General features: G+C 41.3%; 1 protein-coding gene across 1 annotated transcript in view; it reads right to left on the bottom strand.

Annotated features, from left to right (window-relative positions):
• Window positions 1–15,673, bottom strand: part of APBA2 (amyloid beta precursor protein binding family A member 2) — a 226,016-nt gene extending 210,343 nt beyond the window's left edge. Inside the window, exon 1 of the mRNA XM_049613976.1 lies at window positions 15,570–15,673. The gene's annotated coding sequence lies outside the window, so the exon portion shown is untranslated. The remainder of the gene's footprint in view (window positions 1–15,569) is intronic.
• Between the last annotated feature and the right edge of the window lie 1,034 nt (window positions 15,674–16,707).

Here is a 16,707-nt window from a genome sequence, read left to right as displayed (position 1 = left end):
TGAACGGGGGAGGGGCAGAGAGAGAGGGAGACACAGAATCGGAAACAGGCTCCAGGCTCCGAGCCATCAGCCCAGAGCCTGACGCGGGGCTCGAACTCACAGACCGCGAGATCGTGACCTGGCTGAAGTCGGACGCTTAACCGACTGCGCCACCCAGGCGCCCCAACTAGACTTTAAATTAAAGGCTGTAATAAGAGATGAAGAAGGGCATTATATAATAATCACAGGGTCTATCCATCAGGAAGAGCTAACAATTATAAATGTCTATGCACCGAATATGGGAGCCCCCAAATATATAAAACAATTACTCACAAACATAAGCAACCTTATTGATAAGAATGTGGTAATTGCAGGGGACTTTAACACTCCACTTACAGAAATGGACAGATCATCTAGACACATGGTAAATAAAGAAACAAGGGCCCTGAATGATACACTGGATCAGATGGACTTGACAGATATATTTAGAATTCTGCATCCCAAAGCAACAGAATATACTTTCTTCTCGAGTGCACATGGAACATTCTCCAAGATAGATCACATACTGGGTCACAAAACAGCCCTTCATAAGTATACAAGAATTGAAACCATACCATGCATACTTTCAGACCACAATGCTATGAAGCTTGAAATCAACCACAGGAAAAAGGCTGGAAAACCCCCAAAAGCATGGAGGTTAAAGAACACCCTACTAAAGAATGAATGGGTCAACCAGGCAATTAGAGAAGAAATTAAAAAATATATGGAAACAAACGAAAATGAAAATACAACAATCCAAACGCTTTGGGATGCAGCGAAGGCAGTCCTGAGAGGAAAATACATTGCAATCCAGGCCTATCTCAAGAAACAAGAAAAATCCCAAATACAAAATCTAACAGCACACCTAAAGGAAATAGAAGCAGAACAGCAAAGACAGCCTAAACCCAGCAGAAGAAGAGAAATAATAAAGATCAGAGCAGAAATAAACAATATAGAATCTAAAAAAACTGTAGAGCAGATCAACAAAACCAAGAGTTGGTTTTTTGAAAAAATAAACAAAATTGATAAACCTCTAGCCAGGCTTCTCAAAAAGAAAAGGGAGATGACCCAAATAGATAAAATCATGAATGAAAATGGAATTATTACAACCAATCCCTCAGAGATACAAGCAATTATCAGGGAATACTATGAAAAATTATATGCCAACAAACTGGACAACCTGGAAGAAATGGACAAATTCCTAAACACCCACACACTTCCAAAACTCAATCAGGAGGAAATAGAAAGCTTGAACAGACCCATAACCAGTGAAGAAATTGAATCAGTCATCAAAATCTCCCAACATATAAGAGTCCAGGACCAGATGGCTTCCCAGGGGAATTCTACCAGACATTTAAAGCAGAGATAATACCTATCTTTCTCAAGCTATTCCAAGAAATAGAAAGGGAAGGAAAACTCCCAGACTCATTTTATGAAGCCAGTATTACTTTGATTCCTAAACCAGACAGAGACCCAGTAAAAAAAGAGAACTATAGGCCAATATCCCTGATGAATATGGATGCAAAAATTCTCAACAAGATACTAGCAAATCAAATTCAACAGCATATAAAAAGAATTATTCACCATGATCAAGTGGGATTCATTCCTGGGATGCAGGGCTGGTTCAACATTCGCAAATCAATCAACGTGATACATCACATTAGTATAAGAAAAGATAAGAACCATATGATCCTGTCAATCGATGCAGAAAAGGCATTTGACAAAATTCAGCAACCTTTCTTAATAAAAACCCTCGAGAAAGTCGGGAGAGAAGGAACATACTTAAACATCATAAAAGCCATTTATGCAAAGCCCACAGCTAACATCATCCTCAATGGGGAAAAACTGTAGGAACACGACAGGGATGTCCACTCTCACCGCTGTTGTTTAACATAGTGTTGAAAGTGCTAGCATCAGCAATCAGACAACAAAAGGAAATCAAAGGCATCAAAATTGGCAAAGATGAAGTCAAGCTTTCACTTTTTGCAGATGACATGATATTATACATGAAAAATCCGATAGACTCCACCAGAAGTCTGCTAGAACTGATACATGAATTCAGCAAAGTTGCAGGATACAAAATCAATGTACAGAAATCAGTTGCATTCTTATACACTAATAATGAAGCAACAGAAAGACAAATAAAGAAACTGATCCCATCCACAATTGCACCAATAAGCATAAAATACCTAGGAATAAATCTAACCAAAGATGTAAAAGATCTGTATGCTGAAAACTATAGAAAGCTTATGAAGGAAATTGAAGAAGATATAAAGAAATGGAAAAACATTCCGTGCTCATGGATTGGAAGAATAAATATTGTCAAAATGTCAATACTACCCAAAGCTATCTACACATTCAATGCAATCCCAATCAAAATTGCACCAGCATTCTTCTCGAAACTAGAACAAGCAATCCTAAAATTCATATGGAACCACAAAAGGCCCCGAATAGCCAAAGTAATTTTGAAGAAGAAGACCAAAGCAAGAGGCATCACAATCCCAGACTTTAGCCTCTACTACAAAGCTGTCATCATCAAGACAGCATGGTATTGGCACAAAAACAGACACATAGACCAATGGAATAGAATAGAAACCCCAGAACTAGACCCACAAACGTATGGCCAACTAATTTTTGACAAAGCAGGAAAGAATATCCAATGGAAAAAAGACAGTCTCTTTAACAAATGGTGCTGGGAGAACTGGATAGCAACATGCAGAAGATTGAAATTAGACCACTTTATCACACCATTCACAAAAATAAACTCAAAATGTATAAAGGACCTGAATGTGAGACAGGAAACCATCGAAACCATCAAAACCCTAGAGGAGAAAGAAGGAAAAGACCTCTCTGACCTCAGCCGTAGCAATTTCTTACTTGACACATCCCCAAAGGCAAGGGAATTAAAAGCAAAAATGAACTACTGGGACCTTATGAAGATAAAAAGCTTCTGCACAGCAAAGGAAACAACCAACAAAACTACAAGGCAACCAATGGAATGGGAAAAGATATTTGCAAATGACATATCGGACAAAGGGCTAGTATCCAAAATCTATAAAGAGCTCACCAAACTCCACACCCGAAAAACAAATAACCCAGTGAAGAAATAACCCAGAAAACATGAATAGACACCTCTCTAAAGAAGACATCCGGATGGTCAACAGGCACATGAAAAGATCCTCAACGTCGCTCCTCATCAGGGAAATACAAATCAAAACCACACTCAGATATCACCTCACGCCAGTCAGAGTGGCCAAAATGAACCAATCAGGAGACTATAGATGCTGGAGAGGATGTGGAGAAACGGGAACCCTCTTGCACTGTTGGTGGGAATGCAAATTGGTGCAGCCACTCTGGAAAACAGTGTGGAGGTTCCTCAAAAAATTAAAAATAGAACTACCCTATGACCCAGCAATAGCACTGCTAGGAATTTACCCAAGGGATACAGGAGTACTGATGCATAGGGGCACTTGTACCCCAATGTTTATAGCAGCACTCTCAACAATAGCCAAATTATGGAAAGAGCCTAAATGTCCATCAACTGATGAATGGATAAAGAAATTGTGGTTTATATACACAATGGAGTACTACATGGCAATGAGAAAGAATGAAATATGGCCCTTCGTAGCAACATGGATGGAACTGGAGAGTGTGATGCTAAGTGAAATAAGCCATACAGAGAAAGACAGACACCATATGGTTTCACTCTTATGTGGATCCTGAGAAACTTAACAGAAACCCATGGGGGAGGGGAAGGAAAAAAAAAGAAAAGAGGTTAGAGTGGAAGAGAGCCAAAGCAGAAGAGACTCTTTAAAACTGAGAACAAACTGAGGGTTGATGGGGGGTGGGGGGTGGGGTGATGGGTATTGAAGAGGGCACCTTTTGGGATGAGCACTGGGTGTTGTATGGAAACCAATTTGACAATAAACTTCATATATTGAAAAAAAAATAAAATAAAATAAAACATTTCTTCGGGAATGTCTGACCTTGAGCAAACTCCCTCAGGTGGAAAGTTCCTCCTGAGAATGTGACAGACACTACCTACTCTCCCTCAGGCTTCCCCCAGGAATTTCACAAAAGACCTGACTAAAAACAAGTAGACCATAAAACATATGACCCACAAGGAACAGTATGGCCATAGACCACCAACAGTATGGCCATAGACCACCCCTCATACAACAGAAACAAGCCAATCAAAAAGGCACGACTAGGCATTTAGAGTTCCCTAGACAATAAGGGTAGGACCTGAGAAGGAACCTGTAAATCAAAGTCCCTTGCCTATAGTTGCAGGCATTCACTTTCAAATGCCCCCTCTCTGTAAACAGAGCTTTCAAACTATTCTTACTTTCTGATCTCACACTCTACTAAACTTTTGCCACACTCTATTAAACTCATTTTGCTTTGTATCCACCTCTTCAGTCTTCGAAGCCACAAGACAACGAACCCTGGGTATTGAGGTAAAAAGTCATGCAACAGAATGGGAGGCACAGGTCTGCCACGGACACAGAGGCTCCCCACCCAGTGCCACAGCTTGGTGGTTAGCACTACCAGCTGGGCACGGGCCTGGAACAAACTAACAAGAGCTTCTGAGGGCAGAAAACAGCCCCCAAACTTGGCCTTCTTCCGGAAACATCCCCAGCAGCAGCTGGCGCCATGTATCACTGCCAGCCCATTCTCACCCTGTATCCTAGAGGGCTGAGGCCTCAGAGAGGTGAAGAGACATGGTCTTTGGGCCTTTGCATTGTTAAAAAGAAAACCCCAGGCCCAAAATGGCATCACTTAGGCAAAGTCACCAAACAGGGGCTTAATATCTAACCCAATTACAGTTTCAGCCTCCCCCAGAAATGTAGTCTTGCTCAGTTGGTGTAGAATTTTCTGATCAGCATCAGTGAGGTCATCTGTCACAGGGCCCTCTCCATTCCCCAAAAGAAAATTATATAATCTCCATGATATGGGCCACCTAACTCTTACCCCAAAGGGAAAGTGACCCTGCCTGAGACAATCCTTTCTTTTCTTTTGCTAACAACTTCCTTGCTTCACCCTCCTTCCTATAAAAACCATCCATTTTGTACAACTCCTCAGAGCTCCCCTCTACTTGCTAGATGGGGTGCTGCCTGATTCAAGAATCATTTAATGAAGCCAATAAGATTTTCAAATATCCTCAGTTGGATTTTTGTTCTTTAACGGCATCAACTTGGCTACTTCTACCTTTCTCCAAAAGTTCGTTTTATACAGAAGTAAGTGGGCCAATATTGTCCTTTCAGTAAAATAACTGTTGTGAATGCCTCAATTTGGGGCAGAGGCAACCTTATCTTTAGTGAGTGGGTGCCATATCCACACTTCCTCCACGAGAACTTTAGTCTTTAAGAATACATATCCCTCCCCCTTCCCCATTCCCCTGATGAAATCGGGATAACAATATTTCTTACACTCATAATTAAGAGCAGAACAGATGGCAATGGTTGAAAAATCTGTTCATGAGAAGTGATGCTGGCAGCAGGATCATCAGCAAGATGGAGAGCACGGGGGCGATTTTGTTTTTCTTGATGTGCAGAAGGCCTACCACTGTAATCCCAAAAACAAGGTCCTGGGAATGGAGGGGAAGGGGTGGGATGCAAGATTCATCCACAATAAGAGGGCAAAACAGCTGGGCCATTTAGAAGCGACCACAGAAAAGTCACCTGCTTCTGCACTGGCTGGGCCGACCCTGCCTCCCAGGGAGCTCAGCTTCCAGAGCCACCATGATAGACCATCAGCACCTGTGAGAGGCAAACAATAGCCTCCTGGGCTTTTTCCTCTGTCTGGTGAGGACACCTGGACACCTCCTCTATGTAGTCACATTCATCTCTGCTTCAAATCTACCAAAACCACAATGCACAGGAGAAAATGTACAAATTAGCAGCCACCCATGCCCAGGTGGCCTGGCAACATACTTTATCACTTTTATTCATTTAGAATGTGCCAGGCACTCTTTTGGGTGTGAGGATGGCAGGGAATAGACAGACAATGTTCCAGTCTTCCGGGTTTTATGTTCTAAGGAGGAAGCCAGGCAAAAAATGACTGAACCATCAAATAAAGTACAGTAAAACCCTGGATTGCAAGTAACTTGTTCTGTGAGTGCTCCACAAGACGAGCAAACATTTCTAATAAATTTTAATTTTAACTTGATAAAGGAGTGATGTCTCGCAATACAAGTAGTACATGACGCCAAATGTCACATGATCACAACTGAGCCAAAGGTTCTTGAAATTCGCTTTGATATACAAGTGTTTTGGATTACAAGCATGTTTCCAGAATGAATTATGCTCGCAAACCAAGGTTTTACTGTATGTAATTCTAGGTGGTGACAAGAGTCATGAGGAAAACTGAAGCCCAGGGAAGGACTCTGTTTCAGCTCGAACACGAAAAGAGCTTGGAAGTTGCCACTTGAGCCCTTACAATAAGAAAGAGCTGGACAAAGCGAACATCAGTGACTTTTCTTGGACCCATCAATGAACTAAGTTTGCAGACAGCCCCCTGAAATCTGAAGGACCAAGAAACATCTCTTGATTCTGGCAGAGGGAGGAGGAAATAACCATTGTGAAACACCCAGAAACTTCTCCGTGACAAAGGTCTGCTGTCCAGGGGGAAAGACTTAGCCAGAATCTTGTCTCAAAGCCACCAGGGAAGGGTGGGGAGGGCATTTTGCTCACTGAAGGCACTCTAGCCTCTCTCTCTAGAGTGTGCCAGGCACTCTAAGGGGGCTGGAAGAGCCATGTGAGAAGAAACTCTGGCGAAAGTCACAGGCTGGGAGCACAGGCCCACCTAAAGATGGAGATTTCATCATAAGATTACAGAATACTTCTGCTCCCCCACAGCTTCCACCACACCACAGGGCTCCAGTATGACACCAGTGGATTAAGCTAAAGGAGCTACCCCAGATTCTCTAACCAGGAGCGCCAAGGGAAGGCCACAGTCGAGGTGGGACAGACAAAACCAAGGAAGACATGACATATAGCCCAATCCCTAATGAGATTTACAAACACTCACACTAAAGGTTTCCAACATAATATGCCTGGCTTTTAACAAAATGTAAGGCATATCAAAGGCAAAATAAGTAATTAAATAAATAAATAAATAAATTTTTAAACCCATGTTTAAAAGAAGTAAAGCAAGCATTATAACCAGATTCATATGATAGTTTTTGGAATTATCATACTGGGAAATTAAAGTAACTATGACTAATGTGCTAAGGGTTCTAATGGGAAAAGTAGACAACACAGAAGAACAGATTGGTAATATAAACACAAGGATAGAAAGTCTGAGAGTCAAAAAGAAATGCTAGAAAAATTTTTTTAAAAATAATCTATAATAGAAATGAAGACTACCTTTGAAAATGAAGAATACCCATCAGTAGATTCGAGATGGTTGAGGAAGAAATCAGTGAGCTTAAAGACAAGTCAACAAAATTTCCCCAACTGAAACACAAACAGAAAAAAAAATGGGTGCAGGGTGGGCCAAACGAGTATCCAAGAACGGTGGGACAATATCAAGAGATGTAACATACATGTAATTGGAACATCAAAAGGAAACAAAAGAAATAATGGAGAAGGAAAAATATTTGCGGTAACAATGGCCAAAAATTTTCCACACGAGGCTCAAAAAACACCAAACAGAATAAATATTTTTAAAAAAGAAAACAAACAAAAACAAAAACAAAAATACCTACTCAAACTGCAGAAAACCAAACAGAGAAAATCATGAAAGAAGCCAGAAGGAGGTGTGGAAACATTTTATCTAGAGAAGAACAAAGAAAAGAGTTAACAGCAGATTTCTCCTCAGAAACCATGTCAGCAAGAAAAGAGTAAAGGAAAATCTTTAAAAGTTTTAAAAGATAAAACCACCAACCTACAAGTCTATGTCCAAGCACAGTTATCTTTCAAAAGTGAAGAAGAAATAAATATTATCTCGGACAAACAAAAACCAAGGGAATTTGTCACCAGCAGCCAGATCGAGAGAAATGTTCAAAAACTCTTCACACAGAAGGAAAAATATATAGTTGGAAACTTGAATCTACATAAAGAAAGAAGAATATCTGAGAAGAAATGAATGAAGGTAAAATAAAATCTCTTATTTTTGTTACTGTTATCTAATCTAAAAAAATAATTTTTTATTTAAAGCAATAATAGTTACAACATGTTGTGTAATTATAGCTTATGGGTAAGTGGAATGAATAATAGCAATGTCATGAGGAATGGGAATTACTAATACTCTGTTTTTACTCTGTTACCTGCACTAATATGAAAAAGTATTCTTAGTATTATTTGAAGATAGACTTCAATTATTTTAGAATGTATATCGTAAACTCTGAGGTCAGAACTAAAAATTTTTAAAAAGAAATATAAATGATAAACTAAGAGAACATTATGGAATCATATAAAATGGTCCATGAAAACCAGAGAAGAAAAAAGAGCCTGTTGCAAAAATAAAAGCTATTAAAAAGTTCGATATTAATCTAAATACTCCAACAATAACTTTAAATGTGAATGGTCTAAAAATACATCAAGTAAAAGACAGAGGTTATCAGAGTAAATAAAAACACAAGATCCAACCACATGCTGTCTATAAGAAACCCATTTTTTTTCTTTTCAAATTTTTATTTAAATTCCAGTTAGTTAACATACAGTGCAATATTGGTTTCAGGAGTAGAATTCAGAAATTCATCCCCTACATACAACACCCAGTGCTCATCACAAGTGCCCTCCTTAATACCCATCACCCATCCCATCCCCCACCCACCTCTCTCCTTCAACCCTCAGTTTGTTCTCTATCTTTAAGAGTCTCTTACGGTTTGTTTTCCTGTCTTTTTTTCTTTTTTTCCACCTCCCATATGTTCATCTGTTTTGTTTCTTAAATTCCACATGAGTGAAATCATACGGTATTTGTCTTTCTCTGACTTATTTCCCTTAGCATAATTCACTCTAGCTCCATCCACATTGTTGCAAATGGCAAAATTTCATTCTTTTCGATGGCTGAGTAATATTCCATTGTGTGTATATGTGTGTGTCCATATATATGATATATATATATCATATACATCATATACATATATGTATACATGTATACATGTGTGTATATATCATGTATACACATATCACATACACAAACATACACACACACATTGATATATATATATATCACATCTTCTTTATCCATTCATCAGTCAATAGACATCTGGGCTCTTTCCATAGTTTGGCTACAAGAAATCCATTTTAACTATAAAGATTCTGGGGTGCCTGGGTAGTTCAGTCAGTTAAACATCCAACTTTGGCTCAGGTCATGATCTCACAGTTCTTGAGTTTGAGCCCCACATTGGGTCTCTACTGTCAGCATGGAGCCTACTTCAAATTATCTGTCTCTCCCTCTCTGCCCCTCCCCTGCTCATGCTCTCTCTCCCCAAAATAAATAAACATTTAAAAAAGGAATAAAAAAATAAATATAAAGACTCTGATAGGTTAAAAGGAATGGAGAAAGATAAACCATGCTAACTCCAATCAAAAGAAAATTAGAGTACCAATATTAATTTCAGACACAGCAGACTTTAGAACAAGGAAAATCATCATGGATAAAGAGGGAGCATTACATAATGATATGTAATTCTATTCAATTATTCAAGAAGATATTACAATCCTAAACAGCTATGCACCTAACATCAGAGTATTAAAATATATGAGGCAAAAATTGATAGAATTGAAAAGAGAGACAAATTCATTATTATAATTGGAGGCTTCACCATCCTCTGTCAGTAACTGATATAACAAGCAGGCAGAAAATCAACAAACATAGTTCACTCAAACAGCCCTATCAATCAACTGCTTCTAAATGACATTTATAGAATATTCTATCCAACAACAGCAAAGCACACATTCTTCTCAAGCTTGCATGGAACATTCACCTAAGTGTCTTAGCCCACTGGACTGCTATAACAAAATACAACAGACTGGGTGGCTTATAAACAACAAACATTTATTTCTCATAGTTCTAGGGACTGGAAGTCTGAGATCAGGATGCCAGCATGGTCAGGTGTGGGTCCCCTTCTGGGTCTCAGACTTCTCACAGTGTCCTCATACGGCAGAAGGGGATAGGGAGCTCTGTGGAGCCTTCTTCATAAGAATAGTAACCCCATCCCAAGGGCGCTGCCTAATCACCTGATCACCTCCCAAAGATGCCATCTTCTAATACAATCACTTTGGGGGGGTATGATTTCAACATAAGAACTTGTAGGGGCTGGGGAGATACCAATATTATGATCATAGCACAAAAAAAGACCACATTTGGGACCATAAGACACACCTTAACAAGTTTTTTACAAAACAGGTATCATACAAAGTATTTTCTTAGACTAGAATGGAATTAAACCAAAAAGCAATTAACAGGAAGACAGGTGAAATCTCCAAATACCTGACAATTTAACAACACAATTCTAAATAACACATGGGTCAATGAGGAATTACTGACAAATTTAAAAAAAAAAATTTTTAACTAAACGAAAATGAAAATACCAGTTGTCAGAATTTGCAGAAGGCAGCAAAACCAGTATTTAGAGAAAAATTTATAGCACTAAATGTATACATTAGAAAAGAAGAAAGATCTAAAATCAATAACCTAAGCTTCTACCTCAGGAAATAAGATAACAATTTTTTTAATGTTTATTTATTTTGAGAAAGAGAGCATGCATGCACATGTGCAGGGAAGGGGCGAAGAGAGAGGGAGAAAGAGAATCCCAAGCAGGCAGGCTCCATGCTTAGTGCAGAGCCCAACACAGAGCTCGATCTCATGACAGTGAGATCATGACCTGAGCCAAACTCAAGAGTTGGACACTTTACCAACTCAGTCACCCATGCACCCCAAGATAAAGAACAATTTTAAGCCTAAATCAAGCAAAAGAAATATAGTGAAAGAGTATAAATCAGTGAAATCAGGAATATGATAGGAAAAAAATCAACACACTAAAAATCTGGTTTTTTGACCAAGCTAACCAAGAAAAAGGAGAGAAGACACAAATTACTAACATCAGAAATGAAAGAAATACTGATCCCACAGACATTAAAGCCATAATAAAAGAATACTACAAAGAACTCTATACCCCCAAATTTGATAATTTAGATAAAATGGGCCAATTTCTTAAATGATACACACTACCAGACTCATACAAGGAGAAAGACAAACCAAACAGCTATCTGTGTTAAGGAAATTGAATCAATAATTAATAATCTTCCCCCCAAAATCACGAGGCCCAGATGACTCCTCTTAGGAATTCTACCAAATGTTTAAGTTAGATAGGATGCCAATTCTCTACAATCTACTTCAGAAATTAGAAAAGGAAGGAACCCTTCCTGACTTATATCATAAACCCAGTATGACCCTAATATCAAAAACAGATAATTACAAGAAAGAAAACTAGAGACCAGTATCTCTCATGAATACACACTTAAAAATCTTCAGCAAAATATTAGCAAATAGAATCCAACAATATCTGAGAAGAATTATATATCACAACCAAGTGAGATGTATTCCAGGGATGCAATGTTGGATCAACATGAGAAAATAAACTGATATAAGCCATCACCACACCGACAAAAGAAGAAAAAATATATGATCATATTAATTGATACAGAAAAAGCATTAGACAAAAGACAACACCAATTCCTGATTAAAAAAAAAAAAAATTCACCAAATTAGTCATTGAGGAGACCATCCTTAGCTTGACAAGAGGAAATACAAATCAAAACCACAATAAGATACACTTTACACCCGGATGGTTTGCCATCACTTTAAAAAAAAAAAAAAGAAAGAAAACAATAAGAGTAGGTAAGGTTGAGGAAAACAGGAACCCTCACATCCCACTGGTGAGAATGTAATAAAGCAGTAGTGGAAAACACATTGGTGGTTCCTCAAAAATTACCATGTGATCCAGCAATTCCACTCCTAGGTATATACACAAAAGAACTGAAAACATGTATTCAAATACCTGTACACACACGTTCATAATAGCATTATTCGTAACAGGCAAAAGGTTGAAACCACCCAAATGTCCATCAACAGATGAACGGATAAACAGGACGTGGTATATAAATATACAATGGAACAGTACTCAGTCGTAAAAGGAATGAAGTTCTGATACCTGCTACAATTTGGATGAACCGCATAAACATTATGCCAAATCAAAGTCCATTTGGGCTGCTGTAACAAAGTACCAGAGACTATGTGGCTTGTAACAATAATTCTCACAGTTCTAGAGGCTGTGACACAAAAGGTCACATACTGTATTATTTCTAACTGTATAGGAAACATCCATTATAGGTAAATCCACAGAGACTGAAAGCTGAGTGATGAGGTTGGGGGGTAGGGGAGAGGGAATGGGGACAGAACACTTAACAAACATGAGCATTTCCTTCTGAGATGATGAAAATGTCTTGGAACACAATTGAAGGGATGGATCCCCCACGACACAGGAGAAGCATTAAATGTTACTAAACTACACACGTTAAGCTGGTTACTGGTTAATTTCTGTTATGTGAATTTTATCTCAGTTTTTTAACAATGTAGATAACATCATATTTAATGGTGAGAAACTAGAGACTTTCCCCCTAAGATGGAGACCAAGGCAGAAAGAGAGAGAGGAAACAACAACAACAACAACAACAACAACAACAACAACAACATCCAAACACTGCAGGGCACTCAGGATGTTGACAGAAAATCATGTGTTGGATTTGTCAACACTGGGTGTTGGTGACCTGGATGAGAATTCTCAGTGGGATGAGAGAGCGGGAAGCCAACCAGAGTAAGCTAAAGAACAACTAGACTGACTTCTGGTGTTTAGGAAACAGGGTTAGAAACCTTTCTTCATCTTCTCTTGAAACTGCTCAAAAACAAAAGGAGAACCAGAAACATAAATAAACACTATACCTGCTAATCAGAAACTGAATTTTTTCAGATCTAGGGGATGTGTGTTAACTGTCTCCTGATTTAGTCTATCCTGACTGATACACGTTTTATAGGGATTTAACCCAAAATTATGAAATAACTATACTGGTTAAATAGAGCATCCCTACGAAATGAAAACTGTGAGTTAAAATCATTTTCACCACCATAGGAAGTTCAGAAATAAGAGTGCATGCATAATCTTTACAAATGTGTGATAAATCTCAGAAGAAACAGCTGAAAGCTGGAAGTGGTGGTCCACAGGGAACAGGATAGGGCAGGGCTCGCGTGGGGATAGTAGGAGCGATAGCCAAGAATCTGCTATTTTTTCACAAACCTTACAGAACTCCTGACTTCTTAAAACATGTATATGTATAGGATATCGATAAAATAAAAATAATATTTGAAAAAGCAAACCCAGGGCTGTCAGGGGGGCTAAGGGCAGGTGGGGCATGTCATGTCACAGCCTGAAAGGACCTGGCCAAGAATGCTGTGTAAGCACACCTGTGCACAGGGCTGGGTCCTAGCTGCCTCAGTTTCCACAGCACCCAGAACAGGACCCAGCATAGTGTTGGAGGTGTGGCTGAGGCTTTGGAACTGCAGCCGTGGTTTTAAATCCCAGCTCTGGCACTTTCCAGGTCTGTGCATGTGACCAAGAACCTCACTTTCCTCCCTGGCCTTCAGCGAGCATTCAGGGAGTCACTCTGTGTGGCTCCCCCAGCACAGTGCCTGGCCCACTCAGTACAGAACAAATAGTGCTCTTACTGCTTTTAAGTTCTCCACGTATACTTGAAGGAGCTGCCATGCTGCCAGGTTGAGAGGCAGGAGGGAGACATAATGGGGTGGGTCAGGATGTTTCCCGAAAGACGGTGTAAAGTGGGGTTGGCACTGAGCTGCTCAGTGGGGTCTGGTTTAGGGACCAGATGGTGGAGAGTGAAGCACAGCAAGGATTTGGGGGGAGGGCAGAATGGGAGCCAACGAAGGTGCTGTATAAAAACAGGGAGCCGGAAGGCCAGGCAGACTGGCCACTGAAGGACGGAACGTGGGCTGGGAGCTGTGGCTGGCTGTAAGCTGCACTTGGGGACCCTGCTAGGAAAAGGTCTCATGTGGGATGATTACACAGCTGTTGATGTCCTCTCCCCTTTGCAGGACAAGCTGGGCCGCTCCACTGACCACACCCCACAGGCACCTGGAAGATGGGCCCTGTCCTGGGAGGGGGCTTGCTATGGGTTGAATTATGGCCCCAAGGCAATATTCAAGTCCTAACCCTCAGCAGCTGTGCATGAAACCCTAATTGGAAACAAGGTCTCTGCAGGTGATCACGAAGATGAGGTCATTGGAGTGGGCCCTAATCCATTTTGAGTGGTGTCCTTTTAAAAGGGGGAAATTGGGGGGCACCTAGGTGCTCGGTGGGTTAAGGGTCTGACTTGTGGTCTCAGCTCAGGTCATGATCTCACGGTTTGTGAGTTCGAGTCCTGCATCAGGCTCTACACTGACAGTGTGGAGCCTGCTTGGGATTCTCTCCCTCCGTCTCTGTCTCTCTCTTTCTCTTCCCTTCCCCCACTTGCTCACTCTCTCTCAAAATAAATAAATAAACTTTAAAAAAAAATAAAAAGGGGAATTTTGGACACAGAGATAACGACGCAAGGAGAAAGCTATGTGGGGGTTACAATTATAGCAGCACAAGTCAAGGAAGGCCAGAGACTGTCAGCAAACTACGAGAGCTGGAGAGAGGCCTGCAACAGACTCCCCCTCGCAGTCCCCAGAAGGAGCCCTCCCTGCCAACACCTTGATTTTGGACTCCAGAACTGTGAGAAAATAAGCTTCTGTTGTTTAAGCCACCCAGTCTGTGGTACTTGGTCACAGCAGCCCTAGATAGCTAACACAGGCTTGCGGCTCTCACTGCCAACAGGTGACACCCTCAGACACAGCCTTATCTAATGCCTCAGTCACAGCCTGAGTGCCCGGCTCCATCCACCTGGGGAGACTTTCCACAGTGGCCCCCAGTCCCCAAGCTGCCCTGCCCCCACCTGGTGACCCTGGAGAGAGCCCCTAATGGCAGGACCTCAGGTCAACCACCTGGGTTGATGAGTAGCCTGGAGTTGGGCAGGGTTGGGCGGGGAGACCCTGCCCACATCCTGCTGGCCCTGTTGCACTCCCAGGGAGAGCCACTCACTTGGATGTCCCTGGCCCACGTGCACCTAACTGGAAGGGGGGCTGCCTGGGGAGGCAACACAGTGCCACGCAGAACACAGTGCAGCAGAAAGCACCCTGGTGAGTCTGATAGGGGACACAGGCAGGGTCATAGGAAACAGTCTACTGTGTGGCCATTGGTCCTCTAGGGACACCCTGGACTCCTTCTTGCCTTTTTCTGCAAAATAAAGGTAAATTTGTAAAAACAGAAAGCAATGAAAAATTTTAGTGTAGGTGCATTTAAGCTTTTCTTAGAGAGAGGTGAGGGCCACAGGACACAACACTGTTCTCTCAGCTCCCATTCAGCACGGGAGCCGAGGTGTATACGAAATGGCAGGTGGGGCCCAGCACAGTGGTGACTATCACCCAGTGAGTGGTGAGGTCCTACTCACTCGCAGTCGCCAGGCCCAAGAGGACTCTCAGCCATCCGCAGGACGGTCCTGGCCTCAGAGGCTGGTTTGCCCACACGGGATTCAGCAAAGCTTAAATCTTCCAGAGACTGAAACAAGAGAACACAAATAGGGTATCAATGGGCTGCAAGCAAGCTGCTTATGTATGAACACATGGCAACTCTCTTATCTGAGCGACGGACCACACGTTTAAAAAAAAAAGAGGCTAACAACTCCCTGCACTGAAACGTCAAAGGCAGCTCGGAACTGCGGGATCAGAACTCCAAGGTTCTGCAGAACAGCTGAACATTTTGAAAATCAAAGAGCTGCAAATAGATCGTGAGTCTCTCCAAGTTTTCAAGTGAGCCCTCCTGCTCATTCCCAAAGGTCAGCACACACAGACAGCTAACGATTTTGAGGCCACCAGCAGTCGGGCCTCGATAGAAAAGAGTGGGGAATGTATTTCTCTAACCCTTTTGGAAGAAGACACGGGAAACCCTATAGCATTAATATTTCAGGTTTCACTTGCTCTAACAGGAAATGAAGCACATTCTTCAAAGTTCTGTTCCCAATTTGTTTTCCAAAGAAGCAAAACACTACACAGAATACAGAGCTTCATGTCACCTGCAGTATCTTAAAATCGTATGTGACATACATGGCTGGGAGTTCTACAAAATACACTGAAAAAAACCTTTTCAAAGACAGAGTGATCATATATGCACATGTGGGGGCACAGTGCAAGTCATCCCCTGTGCAAGTGACATCATTTCCTCCCTGACACACGGGGGCGCAGCGTCCAGCCTGCAGACCAGGGCCACCCTGGCATGGGCCATTGCCTGGATCTGTGCAAGGAGCTGGACTACGGAGGCACCTTGGCTGACATCCTAACTCTGCCTCTTACAGCCTGGGAGGACTAAGGAACCTACCTATGCCTCAGTTTCCCTACTTCAGAGGAGGATGGGAGCACTAAGATATTGGGGTTCAGGCCTCACCTCCAACACCAAGACCTTGGTCTCCCTATCATGTCAAATGAAGGCACCGACCCCCATGACTTACAAGGTTCCTTAAGCTTTTTTTTTTAATTTTTATTTTTTTTTAGTTTATCCATTGTTTGAGAGAGAGAAAGAGAGAGCAGGAAAGG

The sequence above is a fragment of the Panthera uncia genome, assembly GCF_023721935.1.
Source record: "Panthera uncia isolate 11264 chromosome B3 unlocalized genomic scaffold, Puncia_PCG_1.0 HiC_scaffold_1, whole genome shotgun sequence".
In the NCBI taxonomy this organism is placed as follows: domain Eukaryota; kingdom Metazoa; phylum Chordata; class Mammalia; order Carnivora; family Felidae; genus Panthera; species Panthera uncia.
The sequence above is the reverse complement of the archived record's forward strand: the minus strand, read 5'-3'. Positions and strand labels throughout refer to the sequence as shown.